Source organism: Portunus trituberculatus, chromosome 28 (assembly GCF_017591435.1).
Source record: "Portunus trituberculatus isolate SZX2019 chromosome 28, ASM1759143v1, whole genome shotgun sequence".
Classification (NCBI taxonomy): domain Eukaryota; kingdom Metazoa; phylum Arthropoda; class Malacostraca; order Decapoda; family Portunidae; genus Portunus; species Portunus trituberculatus.
Genome location: NC_059282.1, coordinates 9385476 through 9396055, shown reverse-complemented (window position 1 = coordinate 9396055; position 10580 = coordinate 9385476). Strand labels below are relative to the sequence as shown.

The 10580-nt window shown below is 40.0% G+C and overlaps 1 protein-coding gene across 4 annotated transcripts in view; it reads right to left on the bottom strand.

The window, feature by feature from the left end:
* The window catches only part of LOC123510322 (transmembrane protein 198-like), a 70379-nt gene extending 60388 nt beyond the window's left edge, over window positions 1–9991 (bottom strand). For all 4 annotated transcript variants that reach the window (XM_045265351.1, XM_045265353.1, XM_045265352.1 and 1 more), the window contains exon 1: window positions 9821–9991. The gene's annotated coding sequence lies outside the window, so the exon portion shown is untranslated. The remainder of the gene's footprint in view (window positions 1–9820) is intronic.
* Between the last annotated feature and the right edge of the window lie 589 nt (window positions 9992–10580).

Sequence of the window (10580 nt, the reverse complement as noted above, 5' to 3'; positions counted from 1 at the left end):
TGCTGCTGCTATTATTACTATTACTATTACTACTGTCATCATTAGTTTCTAGGATATCACATCTTTCTGCGCCTATATATTATTCCCACGCACACACACGTACACACGCACTCACATGCATATCATTACTTCTTCTTCCTCCTCCTCCTCCTCCTTTTCTTCTTCCCTTCTTCCTTTCATTATGTCACGTTATTAGTAGTTGCTGAGGTACACACACACACACACACACACACACACACACACACACACACACACACACACACGTTTTAATTGAGTTTAGTAATGTTTTTTTTTGTTCTTCATTTTCTTTATCTATTCCTTAAGTATGTATTTTCTTTTTTCCCCTCCTCTTCCTCCTCCTCCTTCTTTCTTTATTGCTCCTCTTCCTTCTTCTTTCTTTATTCCTCCTCTTCCTTCTTCTTCTTTCTTTACTGCATCATTATTCAAGCGTCCACCTTCGTAAACACACACACACACACACACACACACACACACACACACACACACACACACACACACCAGGTGGTATATTAAATGATAAAAAAAAGTAAAAAGGCGAAGGTTCTATGCACACCTGCTTAGGAAATGTGTGTGTGTGTGTGTGTGTGTGTGTGTGTGTGTGTGTGTGTGTGTGTTTAGCTATTTTTTCTCCTTCCTCTAAAATTCCTACGTTTAATTTCTCCTTTTATTTTTATGTCCTTATTCCAAATTTTATCACAATTATCCTTATTCCTCCTTACGACACCCTGTTCTCTTCTTTCCTTTGTTCTGGCTCTTATTATTCTCCTTTCTCTGTTGTTCTTTTGTTCGTCCTCTCTTGGGCTTCATTTATTCACTTTTCTATTCATCTTTACTTAAATATTACAACAAAAAAATGCCTTCTTTTCTTTATATATTTTGTATTTATCCTTTAATGTTCAATAAAGTAGTAGTTTATAATGTAACAGTCATCCTTACCATCCTTTGTTACCTAGCTCTCTCTCTCTCTCTCTCTCTCTCTCTCTCTCTTTCTACCCATTACCAACGCAAAATATTGATCTCTCTTTGTTCCCTTCCCATTTTTCACGTTTATCATCTCCTCTTCTCCCCTTCCTTACATTCCCGGTGCTTTCCATCTCCCTATTTTTTATGAGTTTGTTTAGTTGGCGTTGCGTTTCTAAGTGTCTCGGTACGTTAGAGTAAGTTGCGTAAGTTGTTTTTCAGTTATCTTATTTCCTTTGTTTTTTTCCTGTTTTTTTTTTAATTATTTATTTATTTTTACTTTTTCCGTTCGTCTGGTTCCGCTGCGCATACAGACTCTCTTTTGTTCGCTTCGTGTTCGCCGTTTTCTTTGTTATTTTTTTGGATTTTGATAAGATTCTGGTGTTTGTTATTTATTTTGTTACTTATCTTTTTGTTTCGTGTGTGTCTAGTTCTGTTTCCTTTCTTTTCCTTTTCCTTGTTTTATTATTGTCCTTCTGTTTATCTGTCATCTTTATCTCTTTGTTTACCTTTCCTTTCTTTTTCCTTCTCCTGGTTTTATTATTGTTTTTTTTCTTTTCCTTTTTTCGTTTTCTTTTTGTGTTACTAATATAAATTATTTCTTTTGTCTCGTCTACATGCGTCTTCTTCATTCTCTTCCATTCTAAGCTTAATCCTTTTGTCTCGATCCTTTCTTTACCATCTTGAGTCTTTGTTATTAGCTCCTCGATCCTCTATACTGTTTCATCTATTGTTCTCCATCCTTTTTTTTTTAGCATCTGAGTCTGTTGTGTTAGTTTCCGATCCTCTTCAGGGCTTTTTAATCACTTATCCTTTGTTACGATTCTTTATTTAGCACTCAAGTCATAGTTTTCAGCCTCTTATATAGCTCAGTAACCTTCAATCCTTTGTTATGGCGCTGTCTTTGGTGTTTGAGTCTTTCTAGTTAGTGTTCGATCTTTTTCATTGCTTTTCATCATCTGTGCTTTGTTATGATCCTCTTTTAAAGCATCCGAGACAGTTAGTTTTCAGTCTCAATGTCGCTTTGTAAACCTCTTGTTGTTTGTTCTTTAATATGTAAGTAGTACATTTTGTTAGTTTCCGATCCTCTTTACAGCTTTGTTATCACTTGTTCCTTCTTACGATCTTCCCTTAAGCATTCCAGTCACATTTAATCAGTTTCCAGTCCCTATGTCGCTTTGAAACCTTTGTATTTCTTTGTTACGACACTTACTTTGTTTAATATAAGTCTTTGTTTGGTAGTTTCCGATCCTTCCTTTAAGCGTTCGAATGACGGTTCAAGTCTCTGTGCGGCATGTCAACTATAGCACAGCAGGTTTACCGTTTCCTTCATGCATTTCATATACCAGGTCAAAATGGTCAAAGTAGCACACACCAACATGGCTTTTTCAGTTAATGCATTCAGTCACTTCTCTTTATTTCTTCCTTTCTCTCTCTATTTTTTTTATTCAACGTTTCATATACCCGGTTTAAAATATTCATAGTAGCACATACCAATGGCTTTCTTTAATGCAGTTACCTTCTTCATTTCTTCCCTTCTCTCTATACTAGATTCTTTACTCAAGCATTCCATATAACAGGTTTAAAATTTCTACAGTATATACACAAACATGGCTTCCTTAGATAATGCAGTCACCCTTCCTTATTTCTTCTTTCTCTATAGATTATTTACTCAAACGTTTCATATACAAGGTTTTAAATCGTCACAGTAGCACATACCAACATGGCTTCCTGAATCTATACAAAATTTTCCTGTCTCTCTCTGCATGTATTCTTTATTTACGGACATTTCACTTATCAGGTTTAAAATTTTCACAATAGCACACACACAAACATGGCTTCCTGAATCTATACAGTCATTATTCTTTTTCTCTCTAATGTATTCTTTATTCACGAGCGTTCATTATACACTTCCGGCATACCAAGACTCGCTACTAAGTGCCTGTACCTTCACGCCAGTACACAATGCAATTTGCACTTATTAAACTGTTTTCTCTGGCGACTGGCACCCTCACTCCACGGGGCCGTTTAGTTTGCTAGTGTTTATTTTGCACGTTGCTCTTGATTAGAACTGTTGCTAACTTCCTGTGTTAAAGAGAGGAGCTAATAATCTGAACGAAAAGGAGATTAGGAAAGGAACACGAAGACGAAAAGAAAGGATGAACAAATGAAAGGGAAGTTTGTTGTTGTTTATTGCCACGTTGTCCCCAAGTTACAGAAAGAGGAAGAAAAAACTAACAATTATAGAAAAAAGAAGAAAATAGGAAAAGGAAACGAATATGAAAAGATAGAAAAAAGAAATGAAAGGGAAGTCTGTTATCGTTTTTGTTCATGTTGTCCCCAGGTGAAAGAAAGAGGAAGACGTAACAATAAGAACGAAAAGAAGAATAGAATAGGAAAACGAAGATGAAAAGAATAAAGAAATGAAAGGGAAGTTTGTAATCATTTATTCTTCTTGGTTAGAATTGTTCCCATGTTAAAGAAAGAGGAAGAGGTAACAATAAGAGCAAAAAGATGATTAGGAAAAAGAAGGAAAAAACAAAGATGAAACAGAAGAATAAATAAAATGATAGAGAATGTAAAATAAAAAAAAAAAAAAAAAATAAATAAAATAAAAACGGAAAAAAAAAAAAAAAAAAAAGGAAGACAAGAAAAGGACTCTAGCCAGCGTGAGTCTTGGCCACCACCACATCACCACATCACAACACCAGAACACCACAACATCATTAATCTCTTCAATTCTGAGACACATTTTTTTTACCTCAAGATTTGTGTACTATTGACACTAAGAAGGGTCTATGGAGGTCAGAAGATTAATGGCCAGTCTACACTATTTTAATCCCCCACACGTAAGTTTCTGAAGCTGTATAAAACCACCAAATAGTAACCACAATAAATATGGAAGTGTGAGTTTTGTGTACGATTAGATTTTATTGACGTAAGGAAGTGTCTATGGAGGCCAGAAGATTAATGGCCTAGTCTTCACAATTTCAATCCCCATAGAGTTCCTGAAGCTACGTTAAATCACCAAACAGTAAGCAGAATGAATATGGAAACGCGCCATGGTACTAAAGAGATTATGGCCATAGTTTTCCCTATTCTAATCCCCCATATGAGTTTCTGAAGCTGTATAAAATCAACAAACAGTAAGCGGAATAATTATGGAAACACGTCATGGTATACTGAAGGGGTTAAATTACCACAAGACACAGCTACTTCCGCATACAACAGGTACTTAAGAGCCGAGTCACACACCGTAACGAGAATACTGCCTTTACGGAACTCCCACCCAGAACAGCGGGGAGAAAGTTAAACACACATCTCTTCTTCCCGCCTCGTTTCCATCGTCACTTCCCGCCAGACCTCACGCAGCTTCTTCCTGTCTCTCCGGATGAGGACGCACTGCTGCCTTCAATATTGGCTCAGTTCTGTTTAGTTTGATTCGGTTTGGTTAGATTTGAGTTAAGTTTGTTTTGGTTAGGTTAAGTTTAAGTTAGGTTACTTTGGGTTAGGTTAAGTTAAGTTTGGTTCACTTTGGTTAGATTTGAGTTAAGTTTATATTGGTTAGGTTAGGTCATGTTTAAGTTAGGTCTCTTTGGGTTAGGTTAAGTTAGGTTCTGTTCAAGTTAAGTTAGTTTGGGTCAGATTAAATTTAAGCTAGGTTTCTTTGGGTAAGGCTAAGGTTACGTTAAGTGTCTTTGTATTTGGCTTAGATAAATGAGTTAGATTAGGGTATGTTTAATTCAGTCTTGGAACAAAGTTAGGTTAGAGATTAGGTTAAGACATTAGATTACCTTGTGCATATAACTCAAAGTGTATATTCTCAACTAACTTTCGAACCCCAACACAAAACAGTACACACACACACACACACACACACACACACACACACACACACACACACACAAACAAACAAATAAATAAATAAATAAACTAAATAAGAAAATCAATCAATAAATAAAAAATGCATAAAAATAGATAAATAAAAAACAATAAATAAATCAGCAAACTCGATAAAAAAAATGAAGAAAAAAAAAACAACAAACAAATACACAAATAAACATCAAAACCAAAAGCCTCCATGCAGCATTAAACATTAAGAAACAGGTAAAAAAGAAAAGAAAAGAAAAAAAAAACGAAAAATAATGGAATGAATCAATAAAACTCTGCAAACCACTCACGTATTGAGAGAAAGAAAGAAAAAGAAAAAAAAAGAAAGTGATTTAAAATAGTGCTCAATCTTTTATTCTCTCTCTCTCTCTCTCTCTCTCTCTCTCTCTCTCTCTCTCTCTCTCTCTCTGAGTGAAGCGTCAGTGTTTATATAATGCTCTGTGTTTCTCCGTGCATGAAGTGAAGTTATAGTTACCTCTCTCTCTCTCTCTCTCTCTCTCTCTCTCTCTCTCTCTCTCTCTCTCTCTCTAAGATCATAATATACCAAAACAGGCTGAAATATTTTACCCATAACATTTCTAACCTAAGAGAGAGAGAGAGAGAGAGAGAGAGAGAGAGAGAGAGAGAGAGAGAGAGAGAGATGCGATGTCAGAAATAAACCGTACGATTGATTCCCTTTCTGTTCGTCGCGTTTGCTGACGTCACGCCCTCAGCAGAACATCCTGCACACACACACACACACACACACACACAAACGTTCCCACTTGTGACGAAGCGATACTAAATACTCTCGTGTGTGTGTGTGTGTGTGTGTGTGTGTGTGTGTGTGTGTGTGTGTGTGTGTGTGTGTGTGTGTGTGCGCAAAAAATGTTAACGATGTCCCCAACCAACGGTATACTCTCTCTCTCTCTCTCTCTCTCTCTCTCTCTCTCAGTCCCTACAAGTTCTAATCCTTTCTTGTGTGAGTTACAATCCCCCTTTTCCATCTATTCTAATCCCCTTATATTACCACAACCCCTCAATATCAGACCCAACCCCATATAAAACCACCCCAATCCTCTTATGTTATTTCCAAACCCTTGAAAATCACCTCCAATCCTCGTATATCAGTAACAATCCCTTTTAAAACCAGTTACAATCCTTTATAACACTCCCAATCGCTTTATAACTAACCACAACCCTTTCACATTACCCAGAATACCTTTAAGGACACACCAATACCATTAAATAATACCCAATCCCTTTACAAGCACCGAATACCACTCCTGTACACCTTCCTTTAGCATTTACATACCCAGAACCCTCTTTAACACACACACAAGCATACACAGAAACCTCGCGTGTTTAGGCATAATTTCTCCAGCATGTGAGTACCCTTGGACGTCACAGTATAGCGTTCCGTGCCTTGTTACCCTGCCAGTACCCTACCCAGTGTCAGGCAGGGTCCAGGCAGAGTCCAGGAAGGGTTCAAGAAGGGTTCAGGAAGGGTTCATCTGATATTCCAGCTTGCTTGTGACTCCGTTCCCAGTGGCTCTCTCCTATCATACGTAACACCGCTTGTTAACTAATGGGGAAATGGGTAATGGGTATGTTTCAGGGTACTTTGGTTTGGATAGGGTAAAAAAAATGGGTGACGGGGTGAAGTGAGGTAATGGGATATGGGTGAATAGGATAAGTAAATTTTAAGGGTTTTAGCATTTGGATATAGTGAAAAATGGGTGTTTTATATGGGAAATGGGTGACTGGATGAGATAATGGGTAAAGGGGTATGGGTGAATGGGATAACTAAATTTATAAGATTTTTGCTTTTGGATATAGTAATAATTGGGTGTTTTTATATGGGAAATGGGCGACTGGATGAGATAATGGGTAAAGGTATGGGTGAATGGGATGAGTAAATTTTAAGGGTTTTAGCATTTGAATATAGTGAGAAATGGGTGTTTTTTTTTTCCTATATGTGGTATGGGAGCTTGTTTCCTAGTGAACGAAAGTCATGGTAAAGGGGAATAAGATAATGAGGAGGGAGGGAGATGGAAAGGAAGAGGAAGAATACGAGGAAGAGAGAGAGAGATAATAATATGATGAGGAAGAATAACAGGAAGGATAACAAGAGGAAGATTACAAAGATGAAGAGGAGGAGGAGGAAGAAGATGATGACGCAGTAAGCAATGAAAATATTTGAATAACGAGAAGAAAAGAGGGAACAAGATGATGATGAGAAGAAAGAGAGGAGATTACGATGATGATGAAAAGGAAGAGGTGAGCAATGGAAATAAAAGAGGAAGAACGAAAATAGAGAAAGAACACGAAGAACAAGAGGGACATTAAATAACTAACGAATAAATACACTCGATTCATTGCATTTCAAGACACCCAAACAAGACCCACAATTATCAGTATTCTCTCGTTTTTACCCAGCCAAAGGTAAATGTTCTGGATTACAAGAAGAACAAGAAGAAGAATAGAGAAAGAACAAGAGGGAATAATAACCAAAAGAAGGAGAATAGAGAAAGAACAAGAAGGGAACCACTTAGCAACCAAAGGAAGAACAAGAAGAATAGAGAAAGAACAAGAGGAATACACTCAATAACCAAAGGAAGGAGAAAAATAGGGAAAGAACAAGAGCGATACACTTAACAACTAACGGAAGAACGAGAGGAATAGAGAAGGAACAAGAGGAAGGAACACTACATAACCAATATACAGCTACACTCAACACTCGTTCGGTTTCAAGACACCCAAAGAAGATGCCAAAGTTTTCAGTATTCTCTCGTGTTTAGTCAGTCAAAGGTAACAGTTCTAGATCACAATAAAAGAGGAAGAACACTACATAACCAATAAACAGCTACACTCAACACTCATTAGATTTCAAGACACCCAAACAAGATGCCAAATGTTCTCAGTATTCTCTCGTGTTTCGTCCAGATCACGTCCTTCAGAAAGTCAACATGAATCACATCACATTCCAGGTTCTTCCAGGTATACCTTACTACTGGTCATGAATCACCACCTCCACCACCACTACAGCCTCTATGATTTCACAACACAAAGACCTTCCCAGCCTTCACATGCCTTTGTTTACTGGTCACCCACTACAAGGCACCCAACCATAACATTATCTTATTACTCTGAGTTTCTTCGTATTTTCGTATCGTGCTTTTGATTTTACTTATGGCTACTCTTTCTGTTTACTTTTCTTCCTTCATTCATTCGTTGTGTGTTTTGTTACCACTCTACAACATTACCAACAATAACAATGTCTTATTACTTTCATTTTCTTCGTATTTTTATATCGTGCTTTTTTTTTTTTTTAATGGCAACTCTTATTGTTTACTTTTCTTCATTAATTCGTTCCTTGTGTCTTTTGTTACCACTCTCATTACCAACTATAACATTGTCTCATTACTCTCATTTTCTTCGTGTTTTTGTATCGTATTTTTCTTTCTGATATGGCTACTGTTGTCATTCGTGTCTTGTTACCACTCTTGTTACTGTTACTGTTTACATTTCTTGGGTAACGTACGAGTATTTCCGCTTCTAGGTTTCCGTTTGCCCTTTGTTCTGTTATCATCCATTGTTTGTTACTGTTACTGGGATCACAGGAAGACTAACCCACCCTAACTATGAATGGAAGATTAGATTAAGTTAGGTTTAGCTGTGTTTTGTTTGACTACGAAGTTTAATCTGACCTAATCTTGCCTTCACACACACACACACACACACACACATACCATCCTTCAGTGTAGCCCAATCTTCTTGCACGCATAGCTATACACTTCCAAGTCTCTCTCTCCCTCCCTTCTGGTCCGCGTGTATAGTCACTAGTCACCAGCCTGCACGCCACCCTAATGACAAGCCCCAAGAAAGGTACATTCATAACTCTCTCTGACATTCCAAATACGACACGAGTAACTGAGGACGCGAATTACACTCCCAGAAACACTGCACGACACTTTTCTTCCACAGCTGCTCACACCCAATACCCTAACACGACACTAGCATAAAAAGTAAAGGCAGTAGGGAAAGTGATACCCTAAAAACACTATGATTACTCCCCCTTTGTGCTATCAACGCCTCACGACCTCTACATAGATTACTTGTTACCCGTGTTACTCTCAGTCTCCTCTTGTTAAGGTAATGCCCTGCTAATAGAGTAAAGGGAAGGCCAGCCACTAGTGTTTCTGTTATAGTATGGAAGTTTAACACCTCCACAGCCACAGTACCCTGGCCACTCCACACTCCACACCACGCCACTGCAATCCATCAGACAGGCTGGCACAGGTTCACAGGGCCGCCCACCTCTGCCTCTCTCCCACCCTTTGCTCCTTCCTCGAGTAACATGGGTGAATCTATACGCAGAGAGAGAGAGAGAGAGAGAGAGAGAGAGAGAGAGAGAGAGAGAGAGAGAGAGAGAGAGAGAGAGAGAGAGAGAGAGATATCCCCAACAGTAGTAGTAACCAGCAACATTCCCTCAGTGGTGTCCTGAGCATGCTACCCTTGCAGAAGGCGGCTGCTTGACTGTCCAAAGCTCTATTGATTATATACAGCCAGACTAGGACCAGCTGAGCCGCCACCAGCACCACTACTGCCCCTGCCTGCTCCTACTGCGTGCTGGGCAGGAGTGGGCACGACTGGGCAGGAATGGATAGGACAGTCACAAAGCATCGTCTCACTCATCAATAACTACTGTGCCCACTCCCTCCCACCACCACCACCTCCTCCTCCTAACGTCTCCGTTGCAACACTATCTTCCTTCACCCATCCACCTTCTCCACCGCCACCACATCCCCGTTCCTCCACCATGGCACTGACCCTCCACATGATACCATCTCCTTCCACTCCACACCATCAAATTTTATTATCCTTGGGAACGGTCAGCGGCCTCAAGTCTTTTAAAGCCAAGCCCTCTAAGGCGGCTGAGGGCTTGGGGCGTGCGTGCTGGCCTCACCTGGTGGGGCGTGCAGGTGCGGGGTCCCACGTGTGACGGTCCTGGAGTGAGGTATTCCTTAATAATGCATCCCGTCAACAAAGGACCAGTGATGCGGCGCCGGGAGGGAGGACGCGCGCACTACCTCCACCTCACCACACACCAACACTGGCCCGCTCACTACTCAGCTGTTTTTCCCCGCCCATACCCCAGTCCCCAGACCGCTGCGATGCCGGCTCTCGCTGGGAACATCCTCACCCATTATACGCCTTCACACAGCCACACACACTCAGCCACACACGCTGCACTCCTTATCCACACCCACCAGTCTCCATAACTCATCAAGCAGAACCCCTGAATGCTGCTACAAGGATATCTAACTAAGGGACGACTCCATGCACCGATACCCTTTGTTAAAACCCTCACAGTCTCCCCTTAAACCCGTCACCATACCACAGACGCTAACACCACTACCTCCAGATACATGCATAACACCATCATGAAAAAAGTACAATATATCCAGCCACGGGTGTCTGAGTGATGGTGTTACAGTGGTAGGCATTTCGAACTCAATCTTGTACGTCTGGCAGCGGGGAACAGGGGAGCACAGGAGCCACGGTGGTGCATCTTCGTGCGGGTTCTAACTAACCAATTTGTCAGGCACATCAGAGACAAGGGCAGGGCACGGCAAATACCAAGGAGAAGCGAAAATGACAGCAAGAACAGCATCAGTCCCCCTAGTGGTGTAAATAAGGGTGTTAGGGCGAGAGAAAGGGATCCG